The sequence below is a fragment of the Cetorhinus maximus genome, chromosome 12 (genome assembly GCF_964194155.1).
Source record: "Cetorhinus maximus chromosome 12, sCetMax3.hap1.1, whole genome shotgun sequence".
NCBI lineage: Eukaryota > Metazoa > Chordata > Chondrichthyes > Lamniformes > Cetorhinidae > Cetorhinus > Cetorhinus maximus.
Genome location: NC_135890.1, coordinates 64,231,400 through 64,239,527, shown reverse-complemented (window position 1 = coordinate 64,239,527; position 8,128 = coordinate 64,231,400).

Sequence of the window (8,128 nt, the reverse complement as noted above, 5' to 3'; positions counted from 1 at the left end):
TCTTATTGCGAGGTTGAGCTATGCTCCCACTCAGTGATTGCCTCCCTTTGTGAGCCTCACATTCGTGCGATGTGACCTGATTCATGATAATTACTGGGCCCTTGTGTTATGTCAGGAAGATGCGTCAAAATGTTTACTAGAAGTGTGTGCTAAATGTGTTTGTAACCTTTATTCCTTGCAAGACAACATGGAGTTAGGCATGCTCAATATACTTCGAGGGTTAGCTGTAATTGTATCTCTTCATTGGTAGTGCTAAAGCACAAGGCCTGTAGGCATGACGGTCTTTCCAACCATGTGCGCATCTCAGTGTTCGCTGGCGTTTCTCATCAAGGTGGTGACAACTGCATCAAGTCCTTTGTCGCAACGTTTGCGTTGTTGTGCCGACTTTCACTTCCCAGAGTGCACGGATACAGGGTTCGCCGCTGACCTTTCCAAAGATCAGAGCCTGGTGATTCATGAGGGTTGAAGGTGCAAGTCTGAATGCAGAACCTGCTCTCCATGTTACCGGTTGTAAAGCCCTTTCAGTGCACTGACATAACACTAGGGGACAGGAGGAATGTGTCTCATTGTCTGCACCTTACTCCTGCTGGAATCTTGTGGCTATCAGTGTGGCAGGGGCAATGCTGTCCACCTCGTGCTTCTTCGTTGGCATCTCCACATGGAAGCCGAGCCACATCTCCCTCTTCAGCTTCCTGCCCCTCCTGCTCTTCACCGTCTGAGATCTCAGTCTCCTCCATGTCTCCCTCTGGCAAGGGATCCCCCCTTTAAAGTGCCAGGTTGTGAAGGGCACAACAGGCCATGACTTTGCTGGACACCTCTCTGGACAATATGGCAGAGCCCCACCTGAGCAGTCCAAACATCGGAAGCGCATCTTCAAGATGCCAGTGGTCAGTTCGATGATGGATCGTGTGCAGCCATGCACCACATTGTCTCTCCCCTCCAAGGCACTCTGAGGATGACGCACGGGTATCATGAGCCATCGTTTGAGCGGGTACCCCTTATCCCCGAGCAGCCAGCCCTACACTCCTTGAGGCCCTCAGATATGTGAAACACATAGTCATGGGTCATGGAAACTCCCAGGGTATCTGCATGCTGTGCTTCTGATGATCGCACAGCAGTTGAATGTTCAGGGAGTGGAACACATCCCTGTTAATGAACATCAGGGGCTGCTACCATGGAGCCCTCAAAGCCACATGCGTGCAATCGATTGCACCCTGTACATTAGAGAAGCCTGAGATAGCTACAAACCCCTGAAATCCAGCAGCCTGGCTAGCTTCATTGGTGTGAACTTCACACATGATGAGCCTTACTGTAGAGGATACCTGTAACCTCCTTGATACATTTACGTGGTAAGGACTGTGAGATGCTGCATAGGTACCCTGTGGATCCCTGGAACGATCCATAGGCAAAAAAAGGTTGAGCATGGTGGTGACCTTCAGGAGCACTGGCAGGAGTGTCCTCCCAGTCCATGAGGCGTAAGATCCTCCGGCAGAATGTGGCAGAATATGATCGACCACATCACTTGACAAGCACAGATGTGTGTGACATTGTCTCCCACTCATCTCCAGATAGGAAAGTCTTCTTTGGTGGACCATTGGTTGCACAAGTCGCCTCCTTGGGATGGGTCTGACCTCCTCAGCTGGTTCTTGCTGGGGCTCCCCTGGATCATGGATCTCAGGCCGGGTCTCCGCTTGTAGCTGCGCTTGGCGGCACCAGGCCCTTCTCCTCAATCAGATCACTACCATCAAGAAGACAACATTGAGCCCAGGCTCCATTATTCAATCCTCCTTCTCCCTGTAGATTGATAGATACAATGGATTAATGAACACTGGGCAAATATAGACGACCTCCCAATCGCAAACAGAAAGCCCCTGCCATGCCCTAGAGCTGCGTCTGTGCTACTAGCTTGTCGCTGATACAGCCTTGTAGCTGAGGCGCAAACTCACAGATATATGTGACCAAGATGCCAACCCTGATACTTGACATCTCAATCCCACAGAGGTTGGAAGAGGTTTGGACATATTCATGAAATATGCCACCTCACCAAAGGCATTCCTGCAATCTCTGATCCAGTGTGCTCATTAAGCTCAACTTTCACATGAGCAATGACTGGATGCCCTTTGGCCCGTTATCCATGCCAAATGGAGAAAGCACATTGGAGGCTTTCATTGATGATCTGGCAGATACGCAGCAGCTGTGATTCCTTAATGGTTTTTCACAATTTTCACATTCCTGTGCGTTAATGCTGAAATGGAGCAATGATATTGTGAAGCCAATGACTCCTGCAGTCTCTTGTCATTACGCAGCAAACGGCATTGGCTCCAATGGCACCTTCTCAAGGGAGTCTTCCTCTTTTCTCTCAGCTCTGACTTTATTTCAATGTTGTGACTCTAAGCAGTTTGATGATACCCGCTGAAAGGGCCCCTTAGTCCAGCTGCGGGCTCCTCCCACACTGCCTCTTACCCCTCCCGTGCAGATTTGTTTCCAGTTTTGATTTCAAACTACGCAATAACTTCAGGGCTTCAGGATGGTGCATTTCTATTTTGAGAGCAGCTTCAACCCCCCCCACCCCACCGCTGTCAATGTTTGGGTCACTCCAATCTTCCTGGAACCTCACGATGTGCAGGTAGACCATACTTTTAGGGATCATTTCTATAGTTTTTTTACTTGAGAAATGTGTTCTAAAAAGGTAGACCTCTCTCCAGTTATTCTCCAGCCTCCCCCAGTGATACTGCATCCCATAGTCATTGTGGTGGACATTCCAACCCTCACTCCTGAACCCATCACTGTTGACATGCCATGCCCCATGTGGACCTCACCCCTATCCATCTAGAGGCTGTGTGCACAGTCACATTCAGAGGAGATCCCCCTCCCCCAATCCGCCAGGAGAGTTTCAAGTACCCCCTTTATTACTTTTTCTCCATCTACAGGATACAGATGCCTCCCCTGACCATGACCATCCCATCTGCAGCCCAGACAAGCCCATGGCCACTGACTGTGATCATGCCCTGCACACCAAACTGTGCCTTATCCCAATGCACACAGGCCTTGCCCCTCCCTTACAATGGAGTGTAACGTGCATGTCATGCATAGCCCTGTAGCATGGCCCATAAAGCCCCAGGACTGTCTTTAATCTGTTTAATTTGTTAAAAGTTATGATAGTAGTAATTTGAAGCCATGTGTATATATATTTTAACCTGTGTAAATTAATAAAATGTTTCATTTAGTTTAATGTAAAGCCTCAAGAACTGGTGGTCTGATTCCTGAATTTAGAGTCGTATCTCAAACATAAACACTAAACAACTGTCATAACCTATAATTTTATAAGTTCCCCTTTGGGATTTTTAAATAACCCCGCCTTACCAACTGCATCGGTCATAACACCTGGAGAATGCACTGTCAGTCACCATTTACTGGTGCATTCTCCATGGCAATGCCTCTACCAACCAATGTCCACTTGTCAACCAATCAGCACACTTCTCATACAGTATAAAGTTGTTGTTTCTCCTGACATTGGTATTCTTGCAATTGTCCTGATGAGTGCAAGATAAAAAGCTTTAACAAAATATCTTTTTTCAGCAATATTCAAGTTCTGTACTACCAAATGACTATAGGCTTTGAATGTTGCACTCACCTTGAAGTCAAGAGTGAAGTGTAGACTGACTGATTTTCACTCATTTTCAAATGTGTTTGAGACCGGGGTGAATTCCCGCTGGCATGACGCAAGATTGGGAGGCGGAATGTAATTCCGGCGAGCAATATACTTAAAGAGCTTTCATGAGATGGTAACGAATGCAAATGGCATTCCCGACAGTAATCAGCAGGATACCCAACCCACCGTTAACCCGCCATGAAACAGATGAGGGGAAAATTGTAAACTGCTTTCCTGCCGACGGGAATCAGATTTTTGGCCTCTCTCCAAATTTTCCGCTCCCACTTGCCATGAAACCCACCACGGGCAGGAGGGAAAAATTCCGCCCGTGGTGTTTAGGATGATTATACATAAAATAATAGACACCCGAGGTGAGTTACAGGCTGGAACATAAGCAAGAGGCTCAGAATAAGAGAGATAGAGGACTGATTCAAATATAAAAATCTGTTGAGGGTGAACTCTGCTTTAGAAATAGAGTATCAGATACCTGGGAGTGTAATGCAGGCCGGAATATGAATCTAAGAGCATAGGAACAGGAGTAGGCCCTTTAGTCACTTGAGTCCATTCTGTTATTCAATGCCTTTGCCCCATCCCATCCTTACAATCCCCGTCAGGATCTGTAACCAAAATAACCAAATTTACCGAAGGCTTCCGAAATGAAGAAATTACTAACAAAATTTCACTTTTTGTAACTTCTACTTCACCAGTTAGCAGGCAGTCTACTCCATCTGTATAGTCCCAGTTTCAGCCACATGGTTCTTCCTAGAAGAATTCAAAGTCCTTTTGCTTCAAGGTCTTAGCTGATTCTCCGCAAGTAGCAGCTTCTGCGTAAACAGGGTTCTGCTCAGGCAATCTTCCCTTTATGGTGCCCTTCTTTTCAGAAACTGGTTAACTTTCAGCTCCTGTTGGCTGTGGCAGTGTAGGTTGCACAGAATGGCCAACCTGTTGACCACCTCTCCTCTCTCCAGCTCTTCCCTTTCCTCTTTATGTCTCTATGCCACACAGCCTCCATATTTTAACTTCCTTCCTGTTGGCAGTGCTTCCAGGTCAAGGGTCGCCAGGTCACATAGACCAGTACTTATTATTATTCAAAAATTATTATTGATCCCTTTACAAGCGATACAAACTCTTCAAAGTCGTTTACAAACATTTTAAAAACAATTGCAGATTCCCCAAACATTTTAAATTAAAATTTTCCTTACTGCTATTTCTTTTGGGTGAAATGTTGTCACAACATAATAGCTTTGGGCAACAAAAACCTATCAATCACAAATTAAATATTAACAATTGATCAAGCATCAATTTCTATTTGTGCAAGAAAGTTACAAACTTCTAACAACCTTTGTATGTGTTTCCTGATTTAATTCCTGGCTCTAATGTTTAGATTTTGGGTAGGGTAGCGTGGTCCTTTTGTTACTGGACTGGTAATCAGCAATCCAGAGATGTGAGTTCAAATTACACTACCGCAGCTCAGGAATTTCATTTCAGTTAATTAAATTAATTTAGATAATTATATAAATCTGGGTTTTAAAGTTAGTATCAATAATGGTGACCATGAAGCTAACAGATCGTCATAAAATCCCATCTGGTATACTTATGTCCCTTAAGGAAGGAAATCAGTCAACCTTCTCCATTCTGTTCAAGATGTGACCCGAGACTGACATTAATATGCCTGGCTCTGATGAGCAAGCCACTCGGATGTATCAAAGCACCACGAAAAAGTGGATTAGGAGTAAAAGTAACTGGTATTGACCTAGGCACAGAACACAACAATGGCTCATCCAGCAACAGTCCTCCCAACTAATATCTGGGGCTTGTGAGAGCTGTCCCGCAGACTGGTCAAACATCACCTGACATAGTGTTATGATCCCAGCTGAGGTTACCCCTGGACAAGCCTGATCCCAGAGTGGAACCCAACTTGAGATCCTAACTTTAGTGGAGAGTAGCTACTGAACAGGGGCACAGGGGTCAGCTGATGAACTTTTAACAAAAGAATAAAACATTTATTCAACAACAAAAGATGAACTATTACAATACTCCTTCACCCACAACTATACCTTTACAGGTGTATACATATTTGCAAGGGTGACACAAGTTACAAAAACTATCTTATACTCTAATGTACACATTAAGTACCCAGTCCATGTAAACCTATGGTACCCTGTGGTCAGGCACACCACACTCTGAAACCAAGTGACAGATGCCACCTCAACCAGATGCTCTGGATCTCTCCTCAACTCCCCACAGACACTTGTCACACCGTGAGCCAACCATTCTCACTGAATTCCGTCCTTCACTAGAGGGTTTCCAATCTCCACTCTTCAAGACCTAGCTTTGGAATCTTCTCCAAAACCAATGCTTTCTCTCAGATGCCTTCCACAAGGGTTCACCTCCAGGATTTCAAACTCTCCTTCTGATGTTCCTCTTCCCTGGGTCACCACATGCAGTCAAGCTGTCTTCCACACACACTCTCTCTCACCAACTCAGCCATCAACAGTACACCACTGCTTCACATGCCTATATGAAGGGTTACAGACCTTCAGTTGTCTCTTTGGACCTACTTGCCTCTTGCAAGCTGTTCTCACTTTAAATCTGCTTTCTGCAGCTACTGTCTCTTTAAATCTGAAGCTTGGAGCCTTTCTCCCTGGCCCTCACTCTTAACTTCACTTAACAGGACCTTTTCCTTTGGACTTTCTCTTCTTCCAATTCCCTGGATTTTGGGGGTTTTCTTTAGCTTGGGACTGGCTATCTGTCCCTTCTAGGTTGCTCCTGCTTGGCAGCTATCTTCAAACCCTGCTGAACTCCAACAGCTTCCAAATCAAACTGCTGTTTCTCTTCTTCTGTGGGAGGGAGCTGCCTGTCTAGCTCCCTGTTGCCAGGCAACAGTTCAATTCTTCTACCCTTGTATGTTTACCTTCTCTTTGGGGGTTGTAAAACTCCTCATTTGAAATGCAAGCTAAAACTCCATTTGACCTTTCCTAACACTCGGATACAGAAATACAAATCAAACTTAACCTTTAAAGCTAAAACTCATTCCTACACCCACAAATATAAATATGCCTTACTTAAACTATCTATATTTCCTCACACATAGTCAGACTCACAAAATCATACCTAACAGACAATGTCCCACCGAGAGGACAGACCCACCAGATGTGGTGGCACAGTGGTTCTTTTTTATTTATTCATAGGATATGCATGTGATAAATGAATAGTTGGATAACATGATCTGATTGGGCATAGTCGGCATGGATTTGTGAATGGAAAACCATGTTTGACGAACTTGTTGGAGTTTTTTGAGGATGTTACTAACAAAATTGATAAAGGAGAGTTGATGGATGTAGTATACTTGAATTTTCAGAAGGCTTTTGATAAAGTCCCCCACAGGAGCTCGATTAGCAAAATTAAAGCACATGGGATAGGAGGCAATATACTGGCATGGATTAAGGATTGGCTAACAGGCAGAAAACAGAGAGAAGGAATAAACAGGTCATTCTCGCGTTGGCAGGCTGTGACCATTGGGGTACCACAAGGGTCAATACTTGGGCCCCAGCTGTTCACAATATATTTCAATAATTTGGATGTGGGGATCAAATGTAATATTTCCAAGTTCACGGATGACACAAAGATAAGCGGGAATGTGTGTTGTGAGGAAGATGTAAAGCGGCTACAGGAGGATTTTGACAGATTTAGTGAGTGGGCAAGAACATGGGAGATGAAATACAATGTGGAAAAATGTGAGGTTATCCACTTTGGTAGAAGGAACAGATGTGCAGAGTATTTCCTTAATGGTAAGAGATTAGAAAGTGTAGATGTACGAAGGGACCTGGGTGTCCTCGTCAATAAGTCACATGCAGGTGCAGCAAGCTATTAGAAAGGCTAATGGAATGCCAGCCTTTATCGCAAGAGCATTTGAGTACAGGAGTAGTGAAGTGTTGCTTCAATTGTATAGAAGCTTGGTTAGACTGCACCTGGAATACTGTGTGCAGTTTTGGTCCCCATACCTCAGAAAGGATATTAATGCCACAGAGGGAGTGCAACGAAGGTTCACCAGGCTTGTTCTGGGGGTGGCAGAACTGTCTTATAGAGAGATTAGGGATACTGAGCCTGTATTCTCTAGAGTTTTGAAGAATGAGGGGTGATCTCATTGAAACCTACAGAATACATAACGGAACAGACAGGGTAGATGCAGGTAAGATGTTTCCCCTGGTTGGGGAGTCCAGGACCAGGGGACACAATTTCAAAATGAGGACCGAGATGAGGAGAAATTTCTTTACTCAGAGGGTTGTGAATCTTTGGAATTCTCTACCTCAGAGGGCCATGGAAGCTCAGTCATTGTGTATGTTTAAGGTAGAGATTGACAGATTTCTGATTAACAATAATGTAAAGGGTAATGGGGATATTGTGGGTAAAAGGTATTGAAGTGTTCAGTCAGCCATGACCATGTTGAATGGCGGGGAAGACTCAACAGGCTGA